This window comes from Pleurodeles waltl, chromosome 4_2 (assembly GCF_031143425.1).
Source record: "Pleurodeles waltl isolate 20211129_DDA chromosome 4_2, aPleWal1.hap1.20221129, whole genome shotgun sequence".
NCBI classification, from domain to species: Eukaryota; Metazoa; Chordata; class Amphibia; order Caudata; family Salamandridae; genus Pleurodeles; species Pleurodeles waltl.
Genome location: NC_090443.1, coordinates 120,975,157 through 120,992,067, shown reverse-complemented (window position 1 = coordinate 120,992,067; position 16,911 = coordinate 120,975,157).

Sequence of the window (16,911 nt, the reverse complement as noted above, 5' to 3'; positions counted from 1 at the left end):
TTCACTTTATGTGTAGTATTTACTTTTGTGTGTATTAAAGTATACTTTTCATTATGCACAGCACTGGATGGACACCCGATTATTAACCAGTAGTGATGTGTTTTATTTATTGCATTCTCATGGTCTAACCTGCACTACCTCTCTTGGGAGGCTTACTTTACCACCAAAAGTCTAGTGCTGAACGGAAGAACTTGATACTTTAATCTGTGTTCCAATAGTGCCTCAGATCCAGGACTCCAGTAGTAAACAACTCCAATTATCACAATGAAAGCCCTTCAAATGTTGAGTCTCCTGGGACTCTAATAACTAGGAGTTGGCGCAACTCGCATAATTTCAGTGAAGAAATTATGCAAAATTATGTGAAAGTTTGCGAAGAGCATAACTGATCATGTAGCCCTATTTTCTTAGCGCAAAGTGCACTCTCTCATCCGAAGTGGACACGAGGATGCATTTTGCACTGAAAAAGTACTGCTAAATACAGCAGAACATGAATAGCAACAACCAGCAGCAACGTGATAATTTTGTTGTTCCTGTGCTCCTGAGGTAGGATTCGTGTGCCAAATTACTCATAATTATGCAAACTGGCATAATCATGTAATTCTGGGGAATTTTGCATCAAAAGATGAATGCGAAATGATTATGATTACCCTGGCACAATTAAAATTTTGCTCAGGTCTGCTAGTAACTGAGTTAACAGTCTGTTAACTTTACAAGATAGAAGTCACACACGGATAATGCTGAACACCACAATAGGAGCTGACCATACCAAACTGCTATACACCATATTTCCTGTTCATGGTCTAAGAAGCGATCTCATTATTATACAATGACTGAAATTCCCCAAATGCCAGGGCCAGTGAAAGTAACATTAGGTGCCTCAGCCCACATGACAACATTGCCTTTGGCCCACGCCCTGACTCTCGACTCTTATCATTTAGGTAGAGTAAATAATGCCATATTCAGCTTTCTGTGGTAAACTGAGGGGAAGTTTTTTTAGGAGCTATCACATGTACAGATGGATACATATAACAAGTATTAGTAACAAATATGTCACAGTTCAAGGTCTTACACTGCAGACTATCTCAACGAAATAAAAAGCAGCGGTCATCTCTCTTGCTGTGCCGACTTTATTTATCTGCCCCGAGCTGTGTCTTCAGTGACACATGACTTTGCCATAAGTTCTCCATAAAGTTGGCTGGAGAGCCTGCCACTGTGATGAGCAGCACCTGGGGTACTCTGCATACGCTATACTAGATGAGCTCAATAGCTGAGTATTATCAACTGCTCAGGTATTCCTGTTTTTAAACGGAATTCTTAACTTTTGCCGGTTGATTTTGTATCATAGCATCTTTTTGGATTGTATATTAATTATTTACATGCTTTCAACATCAGACAGCTGCGGTGAACTGGCCCACTGCACTCTTTCCATCTAATGTATTTTGTTGGGGAAAGCCCAGGTAAAAAGCTAAAGCTGCCCTACCTAGATTGCAGTTAGAAAGCAATTTAGTGTTCCTAATCAGCAGAGAGATGTACCTCTCTCAAGAACTCAAACTAGAGCAAACCATGTCAGAGGTTTCTTTTATGTAATCCAGATTGGCTTGGATGGTATTTTACCAATCCAAAGCTGTACTAATGTGCCTGGAGTGGTAAAAAGCTTGTTTGTCATTTTTCAGCTCTGCATGGATGGCACTGTGCTAATTCTATGCCCGAAAACGTTGCTAGAAAAACAGACATTTGTGGTGAGCAGATTCAGTTGATCGCAGGTGTTGTATGATGGTCTATATAGGAGCTGCTCACCACCTAAACTTGGGAACTACCCAGAGTTCTCTGCTACCTTTTTTGCATTATATATGTTTCACTCCATGCCTGAAAGGGTATTGTCTTGAATCACACACACACACAAACACCTTTTATTGAACTTAAATGATATACCTGATACTTTCCAGACCTCTTCATCCATTGGCCCGTTGATGTATCATTTACATATTTCTTTCACCCGCAACTGCAAACAGCATGCAGCAGTGGGACCACTTCAGCCATTGGCTGACTTCCCTGTAAGGAGCATTCTGCTTTTTGACAAGGTGTCGGGTACTTATTTGACAATGGGCGTATTATGAAACCAAAAAAAAAATACCTTAGCTTTTGACCAATGTTTATTTTATATGTTTGTTGTGCACCACTGATCGGCCAACAATAGCGTTTTACAAAAAGCATTGCAACACAAAAAAGGTATTGGCAAAGCCAAAATACTGGCAGCCAATGCCAAACCTATTGGCTTTGAAAAGCTTGTTTTATACAATGGTTAATGTTTTCAGTAAGTTTGTTTGTAAGCGCTTCTATTACCCGATACGCTCCATAACAAATCTTACATTTGGAGCACAAGTTATTAAATAACCATGAATGTGGCAAAGTGCCATTATGTCCTCCTACGTGCTCTATCAGCATTACAAAATGCAAGTCATCAGTTTTTAAATTGCCATAAAAATGTTTTCTGTCTTTATGTTAATTTATTTCTTATAGTGTGCAGTCTGGTTAAAATAATTTTAAGACTAGTCTACATAACTAAAGTCGTAGTTGCAATTTGGATCTGTATACAAATGGTTACTGTTTTACGTGAAATATTTCTTGCAGTGAGTTTGTGTGACTGCAACAAGTGATACAATAATTTAGAATGTATTTATTTACATGAACCTTGGGATAACTATGGCATGAGATCTGATACTACCTGTGGTTATCACTGTGGCTTAAAAATGGAAGCCATTAGGTTGACTGTGGTTAGTTGTCCTCAATTTTATGTCAAGACTGGAGGCTCATATTATGCTTCTCTTACTTGCTTTAATTAGATAGCAGCAGTCAAGAAATTACAATTCCCATGAGGCTTAGAAAACAGAAAGCCAATGTGAATGAAAAACGTATCGGAACATACACCAATTGGAGTACAAGAATAGTATAATCACCACGCTTGACTGCGACCAGCCCTCTTTCTTGCTGCTCGCAGTCAAGATAACTGATTATTTATTCCTTCATTCTTTATTATGTGTTAACATTTAGAATCATTGTTGGTATTCCGCTTCGGCGCCCGCTTTGTTTCCTTACTTATTTTTCCAACGTGCTGCAGTCCTTGCACCTTTCCCAAGTGCTCCCATGCTTCCTTCTTTTTTGAAACGGTCAACGGCGTTTTTGTCAGAGTAACGGTCGTCGGCTCGTTTTTCCTCTTGCGCTTTGTTTGTCTGCTCCAGCTTTCGCCGCAAGTACTCTGCTTCGCTTTTAGCCTCTCTTTCCTAAATTTTATTACGAAACACTTCAGTCTCCGCCTTTGTAGTGCCAGTTTCCTCCTCTCACTTTTCCTGTCAGGAGTTAACCCTTTCGTTGCTAGTGTAGTTTTGTTGTGGCTCCTCTTTTATTTAGACTACAATGGAGCGACATAGCTCATATGAGCAATTTAACAATGGTGAAGACATTGGGGCTTTTATTAATGATTTGGGGTCCAAAGCTGTTTCAGCTACAATGAACAAGATCACAAAGAATATTGAATCCTCTGTTCAGAACATGGTTTTCAAATCCTTATTTGCCCATTCTGGGGGGATAGCAGAAAACGAAAACTTGAGGATTTGTCATCTCAAAAAGCCCTCCCCAAAGTCACATCTGATGGCACTTCTTTGACTGGTGCAGTTTCTTCACCCCAGATTGAGGACGAGTCTCCTCCCAGGCCTCCTTCTAAGGAGGGGAATTCTAAGTTCTCTCAAGAGAAATGTAAATCTAAAATTAAACATACTGTGAATGCACCTAAAAAGATTGTGATTTCTCACATTTCAGATACTGATGATGACATGGGTGACTTAGATGATTTTGACGACAGTTCAGACATTTGGGGTTCACATTCTCAACCATCCCCTCCTCCTAAGAAGCCTAAATTAGATCCTTCTCCTTCTCAGCTAAAATGATTTTGGATTCTGATGGCAATCCTATGTTCAATCCCTCTCTCCTTCATCACCCCAACTCCACGGAATGGTGTCCCTCGTCTCATGTGGGCGATTATATTGCTTCTAGACTAAGGCCCTCATTACAACATTGGAGGTAAGTGCCGCTTACCCCTATGCTGACTGCCGCCAACACACCGCGACCGCGGCGGTATACCGCTACCCGTATTATGAACCACACACAGAAATCCGCCACTGTACAGAAACACACACAAGTCCGCCAGCCCAAAGGTCAGTGATAAACTGGCAGTACCAAAACCCACACCGTTACACCAACAGAAATACGCCCACAGCATCATGACCCACGAATCACCACGGCGGTCATTCAACCGCGGTAAACCATTGGCGGTACACACCGCTGTGCTCAAAATACACACACACTTACAAAACTATACCATATTGACAATACAAAATACACACACCTGACAGTCATACACACACCACACCCACACCACTATAAAACACACACACACACTACCCACAACCCTTTGCGACCCAAAGATTTTGGCAAGTGAGAGAGACAAGCCAGGAGCACCCACTGAATCTGAGCCACAAAACAGCATCACCCACACACCATCCACACACCTCACAGTACACACCCCAACACATCACCCCACACACCCTCACACATACCACTCACACTACACCCATGGCACCACAACAACATCCCAGGTTCTCAGAGGAGGAGCTAAGGGTCATGGTGGAGGAAATCATCCGGGTAGAGCCACAGCTATTTGGATCACAGGTGCAGCAGACATCTATTGCAAGGAAGATGGAGCTATGGCGGAGAGTCGTGGGCAGGGTCAACGCCATGGGACAGCACCCCAGAACAAGGGATGACATCAGGAAGAGGTGGAACGACCTACGGGGGAAGGTGCGTTCCGTGGTTGCACAACACCAGATAGCTGTACAGAGGACTGGCACTGGACCCCCACCTCCTCCCCCACAACTAACAACATGAAAGGAGCAAGTCTTGGCGATCATGCATCCTGAGGGCCTGGCAGGAGTAGCAGGAGGACTGGACTCTCGTAAGTCAAATCCTTACTACTTTATCCCCCACCCTACCTTCATGCCATCCCATCACAAACACATACCCCTACCCTCACCCCCATCACCCCACCACCTCACATATACCCCACCATCACAACCCACCCATCCAAATACCAAGCCCTGCATGCAACAACAATGCATGGACCCCCATCACAGACCTGCATGGACACCCATCACCACAGCATGCACACTAGTGAAAATCACGTAAACAAACCAATCACAACTCACAGAAGCCAAAGATGCCTTGATAATAACAATCATAGAGGGAAACATACCCATGCACAAGATGGCACATGTAGAAACAATAACACTGCATTTACATCCCCACAGGATCCCAGCTTAATGTCACCAGAGAGGAGGTTCCAGCCACATCCAGTCCTCCCCCAGAAGAAGCCCACAGTGATGACAGCAGCTCTGCACGCCTGGATCACGATGACCAACCTGGCCCATCAGGGACCTCTGGACAGTTGGTTACACAGGCACTGTCCCAACCCACCACAGAGCCTCCCCCCTCAGGAAACACCACCACAGTACCCACCCAGCAGGCCCATCCTTCTGTCCCCAGGACACGTCAATCAGCAGTGTATCCATCACTACAGGGACCCCAGGCAACCCCACAAACACAGGACGATCAGGGACCTGGTGTCAGTGGCAGTGGGCATACGGTTCAGGGGACAGAGGCACAGGACAACAGGGAAGCTGGGGCGACTGCTGTGTGACAGAGGAAGGACAGGCCCAGGGAACCAACTCTCTACGAGGCACTCACCAACATCCTGGGAGCATACCACCATTCCTAGGAGACCATGGGCCACATACTGGCCAAGTTGCAGGAGACCCAGTGGCTGCAGGAGGGACAGTACCTGGGGATCAGGGAGGACCCGAGGGACATCCACACCACCCTGGTCACCATTGCAGGGGTACTGGCTGACATGGCCAACACCATGAGAGAGGCAGTGACACACCAAGGGGCCCCTGACACTAGCCACACCGAAGAACAGCCCTCCACCTCCGCCGACGCTAGTGGACAGGAGGCTCCGCCACAGGAACAACAGGCCACTAGCACCCCACCCCCTGCAGAAGGAGAACCACCCCCAAATGGTCCCTGCGATCCAGGCAGAAGCCAGAGAACATTGCCAAGACCCCAGCCAGGAAATAAGACTCTCCTGATTGTCACCCTTGTGTCCCACTCTTGAACTGCCATTGCTCCCCTTCCTATGCCCCCTTGGACAATGCACCTGTGATACAAATAGACTGGACTCTACCCTGCACTTTCCTCCATCAGCAACCCAGCCCATTGCAATACCACCTCCCCCCCCCCCCCCACTTTTTAGCACCTAAATAAACACCCTTTGAACAAATTCAAGTATGGAGTCTGTCAATTGTTTGACATATGTATTAGTTTCACAAACTGTAAACATTGCAATTCAAATGTACTGTAATATTTACATAGGTATGAGCTGTAGTGGGCAGCAGTAAACACACCAGGAGCCAGAGTGGGGCACAGAAATCTGAAAACAGAGATGCCAAAGGGTACAGTAAGTGGCCATAGAAATAGAGAAATCAGGCTGCCATGTTCAATGTCCAACACAAAATTGCAATAGAAGTTGAAGTTACTGTGTCTTACCTGTGTGTCACTGGATGTACTGTTGAATTAGCGTGGTTCTGTGGTCCACATCTTCTTCCTCTGCCTCCTCTGCGTCACTGTCCACAGGCTTCACCGCTGCCACACGACCATCCCTAGGCTCATCCTCCTGCAGAAAAGGCACCTGGCATCTCAAGGCCAGGTTGTGCAACATGCAACATGCAACGATGATCTGGCACACCTTCTTGGGTGAGTAGTACAGGGATCCACCAGTCAGATGCAGGCACCGGAATCCGGCCTTCAGGAGGCCAAAGGTGCGCTCAATGATCCTCCTTGTTCGCCCATGTGCCTCATTGTAACTTTCCTCTGCCCTTGTCCTGGCATTCCTCACTAGAGTCAGTAGCCTTGAAAGGTTGGGGTAACGAGTCACCTGCAACATCGAGGGATACCTGTTAGCCAGACACTCACCCTTAGGGCCAAACCCACACCCAAATACCTACATCAACTGGGTGGGGACCATGGGCTCACCTTTTAGCCACACCCGGTTCCTCTGAAGTTGAGACATCACATAAGGGATGCAGCTATTCCTCAAGAAAAAGGCATCATGCACAGAGCCAGGATACTTGGCATTGACATGGGAGATTTACTGGTCTACCAATCACACCATCTGCACATTCGGAGAGTGAAAGCTTTTTCTATTTCTGAACACTTGTTCATTTCTCCTCGGGGCGGGGGCAAATGCAATATGTGTACCATCAGTGGCACCAATGATGGTGAGGATATGTCCCAGTACATAGAAGTCAGCCTTCACTGTGGCCAAATCCTCCACTTGGGGGAATACAGAGTAGCTGGGCATGTGTTTCAGCAGGGCAGACAACACTCTGGTCAGCACGTTGGAGAACATTGGCTGTGATATCCCGGATGCCATGGCCACTGTCGCTTGGAAGGAACCACTTGCCAGGAAATAGAGCACTGACAGGACCTGCACTGGACGGTGGATACCTGTGGGGTGGCGGATAGCTGAGATCAGGTCTGGCTCCAATTGGGCACACAGCTCTGTGATTGTGGCCCTATCAAGTCTGTAAGTCAGGATAATGTGCCTGTCCTCCATTGTCGCAAGGTCCACCAGGGGTCTGTACACGGGGATGTCTCCATCTCCTATTCATCCTCAGTGGTTGAACTCTAGGGTGAAAAACAGTGAGCAGATGGTCATATTCAAACATATTTCAACCGTAATATGCTTTTTTTGCTTCATAGAAACAATATGTGAACTCTAAAGCCAGTTGATGTGCCAATGTCTGCTGTGACGCAGTTAGGTGCCGTGGCCTGTGCCCCCCTGAAATGGCGTCTGCCTGACCTGTGAGGAGGGACAAGTGGAAATGAGGTAATTCCACTGGCGTTGTGCGCCATTGCGCTCGGCGGTCGATGACCGCCGGGCAACACCACAATGGTTATCATTGGGCCCTATGGGTTCCAGGAGCCAATGGCGATACACGCCGGCAGTGACGGTACGCACCGCCGCGGACGTGACCGCCATTTTCTATCTGTGCACTCACTTGCTACCTGACCTTCAACAGGAGAGGACCTACACTGCAAGTGCTGCTGTGACCTGTGTCTGGAAGCGACAATGGCTCGAGTGTCTGGGGAAAGGGCCCCTGCCTTCACTTTGGAGGAATTGGAGAGAGTGGTGGATGGGGTCCTACCCCAGTACCCTTTACTCTATGGTCCTCCAGACAAACAGGTGAGTACACTGTGAGCATGATGTGTGGGCCATGAATGTAAGGATTGCTGTGTGTGCAAGCCTTGTGTCGGGGGGTCTGAGGGGTCCTGGGCAGAGTGCTGCATGTACGCTGGTCAATGTATGTGCGCAAGGGGATGGGGGGGATATGTTTGGCCATGAGTATAACAGTCCGGACGGTATGACTAATACCTTTTCTGCTGTATTTTTTCTGCAGGTCAGCGCGCATCAGAAAAAGGGTATTTGGCGTGCCATCACCGATGAGGTGTGGACCCTGGGGGTCTTTGACAGCGGGAACTCCCACTGCCATAAACGGTGGGAGGACCTGCGCTGCTGGGCAAGGAAGACGGCAGAGGCCCAGCTGGGGCTGGCCTCCCAACGAGGAAGAGGGGGCCCGTCGTACCCTGACCCCCTGATGTTCCACATCCTGGCGGTGGCCTATTCGGAGTTGGATGGGCACTTGAAGGCATCACAGCAGCCACAGGGCGGTGAGTACAGAATCTGAATCATGACTTTGTGCGCATTGAGGTATTACCTGGGTGGGGGATGTGGGCTGTGGGTGCCCCTAGGACAGGGCGAACATGGCAGGGTATGTTCAATGATAGGCAAGCTCAGATGCACTCCAACCCCAATAATGTTAGGGGCATCTACTTCTGGGCAGGGTCCTGTGGGTTTCAGGTGTGCAGCTAATAGTGGTAGGCATTGTACTCCATGGGCTGGTGACTAGCATTGCAACTGGTAGTGCATGGCCTAGTGCATAGGGCTTTTCCCTGTGAGTTGTGTACACCAAAGGTAGTGTTGTTGCTGGCATTGACCAAGTGTATCCTCTGTCTCTCCCCCCCTTTTTGTTTTGTCACCCTGTCCTTGTGTGCATTAGCATCATCTGCCAGAGGAGCAGAGGCACCGGCGACGGAGGGAGCTGCATCCCACATGGACCTGGAGACCGAATCCAACAATGGTGAGGGCACCAGTGGGACGGAGGGCGAGGGGAGCACCACGACAGAGACAGGAGGGGAACGTTCTGAAAGTGATACCTCCTCCGATGAAAGGTCCCTGGCGGTGGTGGACACCTCTGTGCCCACCCCAACAACAGGTTCAGCCGCCACCCCCCGTACCAGCACCACCCTTCCAGCAGCCCCTCAGAGAGTTTCCTGAGCCCGCTCACCCAGGAGGGTGGGCATCTCCTTCGCCCTAGGCACCTCAGGCCCTGCCCCAGTCAGCCCTGCTGCCATCAGTGAGGAGGCTATTGACCTCCTGAGAGCCCTCTCTGTTGGGCAGTCAACCATACTGAATGCCATCCAGGGTGTAGCAGGGCATTTGCAACAAACACATGCAGTCCTGGAGGGCATTAACTCTGGCGTGGCAGCCCAACAGAGAGCATTCCAGGCTCTGGCCAACGCACTGATGGCAGCCATTGTCCCTGTCTCCAGCCTCCCCCCTCCAACTTCCTCAACCCAGTCCCAATCCTCTCAACCCCAGCCTATCCCAAGCGCACCTTCAGACCCGCAATCACCCAAATAAACAAACAGAAGTGTCTCAGGCAAACACAAGCACAATCACTGCCTCCACTGTGTCCCCCCTCTGCTCGTCATCCACCTCCATCACCAGCACGCCTATCACTACACACCCCTCACTGGCAGTCAGCACCCCCACATCCATGCACACATCCCCTGTGTCCTTTCCCACTGTGTCTGTGACCCCTCCTCCCAACGTACACAAACGCAAGCACACAGACACCCAACAGCCACCCACCTCACAACAGCATCCAGCCCATGGACCTGCACCCGAACACAGCAGACTGACACCTCCTACAACCACTCCCTCTTCCTCCACTCCCAAACCTTCACCCTCTTCCCGCCCCAGTGTCCCTAAGAAGCTTTTCCGCGCCAACATTGACCTATTCCCTATCCCTACCCCTACCCCCTGTCCTTCACTTAGGGCCAGGGTGGGCAGAACACAGCCCAGCACCTCAGCTACCCAGTCCACGGCCACTGTGGTTTCTGCAGCTACTTCAGGTGTGAGAGGCTCCAAGGAGGCACCCGTCAGCCCAGCCAGTGTGCCAGCACCACCTGCCAAAGCCAAGAAGGGTCTGCCACCTAGCAAGGGCAAGAAGGGGACACCAGCCAGCAAGGGGAAGGAGGCACCACCAGCCAGCAAGAAAAAGACACCTGCTGGCAGAAGCAACACCTGTCGGTGTGACACACAGGTGAGAGATTGTGACCTTGCCGCATCCAGGATGAAGCACACTGGGCACAAGGCCCCCTCCAGAACCAGTGGAAGAAGCCATCCACTCAGCCCCTCCTTGCCAGGATGAAGCACACTGGGCAGAAGGCCCCCTCCAGAACCAATGGAGAAGCCATCCACTTGAGAGACTGTGGCTTTGCACTCCCCAGGACCAAGCAGTGGGCAAACCACCCACTTGAGAGAATGTGGCCTTGCACTCCCCAGGAGCAAGCAGTGGGCATGGAGCCCCCTTCAGGCCAGTGGCGTTGTACCATCTTCCGGCAGAGGTGCCCCAACCCCCGATTCCCCATCCCACTGAGGTGCCTGTGTGTTTTCAACCTGATGCCCCTGCAGTGTTCTCTCCGTATTGAGGCAGGAGTCAAGTGTAGCCTTGGCCTAGGTGTTTTGGCCCAGTGGACCACGGACATTTTGGAGTGGGCATTGTCCCTCCTTTTGTATATATTGTACATACTGTTCCTTGATTTAAGTATGTATTTTTCTAAGGCTTTACTATTACACTCATTTTACTCCATTCCTTTTGTCCTTGCGTTATTCCTGAGAGTTACGGGGTGTATATGTAATGTTGTTGCATAAATCCATGGCGGTAAGCACTATCAGTGCCAGGGAATTCCTTCCCTGGCACTGATAGGGGTCTCCCCCACCCCCACCCCCACCCCGACTCCCTCCCCTACACCCCCCACCACCCCTGCCACCCCCCAAAGGTGGCAGGACCCCACTCCCCACCCCGACCCCCAACATCACAGCACTCATACACACACGACACTCACGCAGGCACCACCAACACACATACACGCACACCCACATTCAAACATACATGCACACATCCATACAGACATACCTACAGACATACACGCACTCATTCTCATACACACAACACCCCTGCAAGCATACACGCACTCACACACCCCCTCTACATACACACACACACACACCCCCATGCACGCACACAACACACAACATCCCCCCACCCCCTTCCCCTCACGGACAATCGACTTACCTGGTCTGACGATCATCCGGGAGGGGACGGGAGCCATGGGTGCTGCTCCGCCGACACCACATCGCCAACAGAACACCGCCACACCGAATCACAGGACGTGACTCGCTGGGCGGTGTTCTGTTGGCGAAGCGGTGGAGATGGAGCAACCTCCACTTCCCCACCGCCCGCCAGTATGGCTGTTGGCAGCTCTCCGTCCGTAAAAGGACGGAGAGCTGCCAACTGTCATAATAGGCAGAGCGGCAAACCGCCACCACTGGCGGTCTTCCGCACGGCGATCTTGGAAAAAGACTGCCGAGGTCAAAATGACCCCCATAATCCTTCACCCCCAGTTGTATCATCAGCGAGGCAGAGGCTACTGGGGTCGTGGACAATGTGGTTTCAGGAACAACAACTCACAAGGTAAGCCTTACTTCTGGCCTTCCTCCAGTAGGTGGTCTTCTTCATTTATTCTCTGCAAAATGGCGCTCTATAATGGCAGTTCCATGGGTTCTAAAAACAATTTAAGGTTATCTGATAGAATTCTATTCAATTCCTCACCAATCATATTTTCCTCCCCCTCTGCGTTTTTCAACAGAAATATCCTCATCTCAGAAGAAATTTAATCTCTTCTGTCGAAACAGGCCATTCAGCCCCCCCCCCTCCAGACCCTTCAGGCTTTCTCAGTACTCTCTTTTTGGTTCAGAAGAAAAACAAAAAGATGAGACCAGTCATCAATCTCAGAGCTTTCAACCGGTTTGTCATCTACCAACACTTCAAAATGGAAACCATTCTTCATTTAAGGGACATTCTTCTTCCCTTCGATTTCATGGTCCGTCTGGACCTTCAGGACACGAATCTTTCCGTTCCTATTCATGTAAGTCACAGAAAATTCTTCCAATTCCAGTGGCAGGGACAAACTTACCAGTTTTCTTCCCTTCCGTTCGGCCTTTCGTCAGCAGCTTGGTGCTTCACAAAAATAATAAAACCGGTAACAGCTCAACTCAGGTCCTTAGGCATCAGGTTGTTAATTTATCTGGACGACATTCTCATTATGCATCAGAGTCACCTTACTCTTCAATCTCATCAACAAATCAAGTGTTCTCTTCTTTCTCACCTAGGCTTCCTTCTCAACAGGGAAAAATCTATTACAATCCCTTCACAAAGAATAGAGTTCATGGGGTTCGAGATAGATTCTTCTTCCGCTACCCTTCATCTTCCCCAGCAAAAGGTAAAATCCTTAAAGTCAGAGATTTTAAAGATTCTCCACAATTCCCAAATTTCTCTCAGATCCTTAGCCAGGATTGTGGGTCTTCTCTCTTCCTCAATTCAGGCTATCTTTCCCGGTCCACTTCATTACCAGGCTCTCCAAAGGTTAAAGATTTGTCATCTCAGAAAAGGTCTCTCGTTCTCAGAAATAATCAGCTTAGACCAAGAATCTTGCTCGGAGCTTCAGTGGTGGATAGACCATTTAGATGCCTGGAATGGCAGAACTATATTTGCATCAGCCCCAGATCTTGTGTTAGAATCAGATGCAAGCCTGACGGGCTGGGGTGCCTGTTGTGGTCCAGTCTCAACTGGAGGTTCATGGTCATTAGAGGAGTCCAAATTACACATCAATTATTTAGAAATGCTTGCGGGCTCCTTTGCAATCAAGAGCCTAGGAAAACACAAACAAACTGTGTACCATACTCCCCCATATGGACAATGTATCGGCTGTCAGCTACATAAACCATTTAGGGGCACCAGATCAAAACCCTTAGCGGACCTAGCAAAAAGCCTATGGGAATTTTGCCTACTCAACAAAATTTCACTCTCAGCAGAGTACCTTCCAGGTTCTCTCAACAAAACGGCAGACTGGCAATCCCGTTTCCTCAGGGATTCCAGCGACTGGAAACTCCACACCTCAGTATTCCAATCTCTCCTCCACAAATGGGGTCCCTTCAGCATAGACCTCTTTGCCTCTTGCCTCAACACGCAGTTACCTCGGTTTTTCAGCTGGCGTCCGGATCCTTCGGCGTTAGCCTCAGACAGTTTTCTGCAGGACTGGTCTCCTTCAGTCAACTACGCTTTCCCTCCTTTTCTAATGATTACCAGAGTTCTCGCCCAAGTCAGGTGCCAGAAAGCGACATTGGTAATAGTAGTTCCTTTTTGGCAATCGCAAGTATGGTTTCCTCCTCTCCTGGAGTGAGCAATTGACTTCCCAGTCCTCCTCCCGCTTTTCCCTTCCCTTCTTCTAGATCCTCTAGGGCAAGCGGACTCCCTGATACTCAACAATATGCTCACTCTTTCTGCTTGGAAAGTATAGGGTCTGCCCCACCTTCCATTCCTGTTTCGGCAGAGGCTTCAGACTTTATTAACAAAGCCTAGGCCCTTGGGACGAGGAAGGCTTACAGTTTCGCCTGGTCTCTGAACGAGCTGATGTATGGGAAGGTATCTCGATCCCATTTCAGCCAATATAACTTACGTAATTAATTTTCTAGCTGCCCAGGCTAGTGCAGGTAAGTCCTACATGACGGTCAACTTATATAGATCGTCCATTTCTATGCATCAAACTTACATCAATGGAAAACATGTGGGGGAACATCCCCTTCCCTGCCGTCTTTTAAAGGAAGTAAGGTTTTCTATTCCTCCTTTGCCCAAATATTCAAAATTATGGGATGCCAATGTTGTGTTAAATTAGTTTTTATCTTGGCAAGATAATTCTGATCTGTCATTGAAAATGCTTTCAGCCAAACTTACTATGTTACTCTGTCTGGTTTCCATTAAACATTTATCTGATGTTAGAGCCTTAGACATTTCGGCCCTCATTACAACCCTGGTGGTAAATGCCGCCTACCACTGTGCTGACGGCCGCCAACATACCGTGACCGCAGTGGTAATCCGCTACGGGTATTATGACCCACACAGAGAAATCCGCTACTATACAGACACCCACACAAGTCCGCCAGACCAAAGGTCAGTGATAAACTGGCAATAGCAAAACCCACACCGTTACGCCAACAGGAACACGGCCACAGTATCACGACCCACGAATCACCGCAGCGGTCTTTCAACCACGGTAAACCATTGGCAGTACACACCGCAGCGCTCAAAATACACACACACTTACAAAACACCACCACATTGGACAATTCAAACTACACACACCTGACACACATACACACACCACACCCACACCCACACACCCACACCACTATAAAACACACACCCACATTACCCACAACCCTTTCTATGAAAAAAAGCTAACAGAGAGAGACCCAAGGCAGGAGCACCCACTCAATCAGAGGCACAGAACACCATCACCCATATACCATCCATGCACCTCATAGCATACACCCCAACACATCACCCCACACATTCTCACACATATCACTCACACCACATCCATGGCACCCCAAAGACCCCCAAGGTTTTCAGAGGAGGAGCTAAGGGTCATGGTGGAGGAAATCATCCGGGTAGAGCCACAGCTATTTGGATTACAGGTGCAGCAGACGTCCATTGCAAGGAAGATGGAGCTATGGCGGAGAGTCGTGGACAGGGTCAACGCCGTGGGACAGCACCCCAGAACAAGGGATGACATCAGGAAGAGGTGGAACGACCTATGGGGGAAGGTGCGTTCCGTGGTTGCAAGACACCAGATAGCTGAACAGAACAGAGGACTGGGGTGGACCCTCACCTCCTCCCACACAACTTACGATATGGGAGGAGCAAGTCTTGGCGATCATGCATCCTGAGGGCCTGGCAGGAGTAGCAGTTGGACTGGACTCTGGTAAGTCAAATCTTTACTACTATATCCCCCACCCTACCTGCATGCCACCACAAACTCCTACCCCTACCCTCACCCCCATCACTCCACCATCTCACATATACCCCACCATCATAACCCACCCATCCCAATATCAAGCCCTGCATGCAACACCTATGCATGGACACCCAACACAGACCTGCATGAACACCCATCACCACAGCATGCCCATCAGAGAGATTCACCCAGCCCACAAAACCACCACGAACACAAGGCCAAGCTGACAAGGAAATCACAAACATACAGGGAAACACACCCATATTCAAGACGGCACACGCAGATACATTAACACTGCATTTGCATCCCCACAGGACCCCTACTCAACGTCACCGGAGAAGAGGTGCCAGCTACAACCAGTCCACCCCCTGAAGAGGCCCACAGTGATGACAGCAGCTCTGCACGCCTGGATCAGGATGACCAACCTAGCACATCAGGGACCTCTGGACAGTCGGTTCCCCTGCCACAGTCCCAAACCACCACAGAGCCTCTCCCCTCAGGAAACACCAGCACAGAACCCACCCAGCAGGCCCATGCCACTGTCCCCAGGACATGTCAATAAGCAGTGTGTCCACCACTACAGGGACCCCAGGCAACCCCACAAACACAGGACGATCAGGGACCTGGGGTCAGTGGCAGTGGGCACACGATTCAGCAGACAGAGGCACAGGACAACAGAGAAGCTGGGAGGACTGCTGTGCGACAGGGGGAGGACAGGCCCAGGGAACCCACTCTCCACGAGGCTCTCTCCAACATCCTAGGAGCATGCCACCATTCCCAGGAGACCATGGCCCAGATACTGGCCAAGGTGCAGGAGACCCAGCGGCTGCAGGAGGGACAGTACCTAGGGATCAGGAATGACCTAACAAACATCTGCACCATCCTGGTCACCATTGCAGGGGTGCCTGGTGACATGGCCAAGACCATGAGGGAGGCAGTGGCACAACAACGGGCCCCTGACACTAGCCACAAAGATGAACAGCCCTCCACCGCTGCCAGTGCTAGTGGACAGGAGGCACTGCCACATGAACAACAGGCCACCAGCACCCCACCCCCTGCAGAATGAGAACCACCCTGCAAACGGTCCCTGCGATCCAGGCATAAGACAAAGAACATTGATAAGACACCCGCCAGGAAATAAGACACTCCTGATTGTCACCCTTCTGCCCCACTGTGTCTCCCTGTCCACCTTGAACTGCCATTACTCCCCTTCCTATGCCCCCTTGGACAATGCACCTGTGATACCAAGAGACTGGACTCTAACTGGACCTTCCTCCACCATCACCCCGCCCATTGCACATTCCCTACATCCCCCTGTACTTATGAGCACTGAAATAAACACCCTTGGATCAAACACCCTTGGATCAAATACAAGTACGGAGTCTGTCAATTGATTGCAATATGTATTAGGTTAACAAGCTGTAAACATTTAAATCCGTATGTCCAGTTATATATACATTGGTATGACCAGTAGTGGGCAGCAGTACACATAGCAGGAGCCAGAGTGGGGCACAGGTATCTGAAAATAGAGATGGCAAA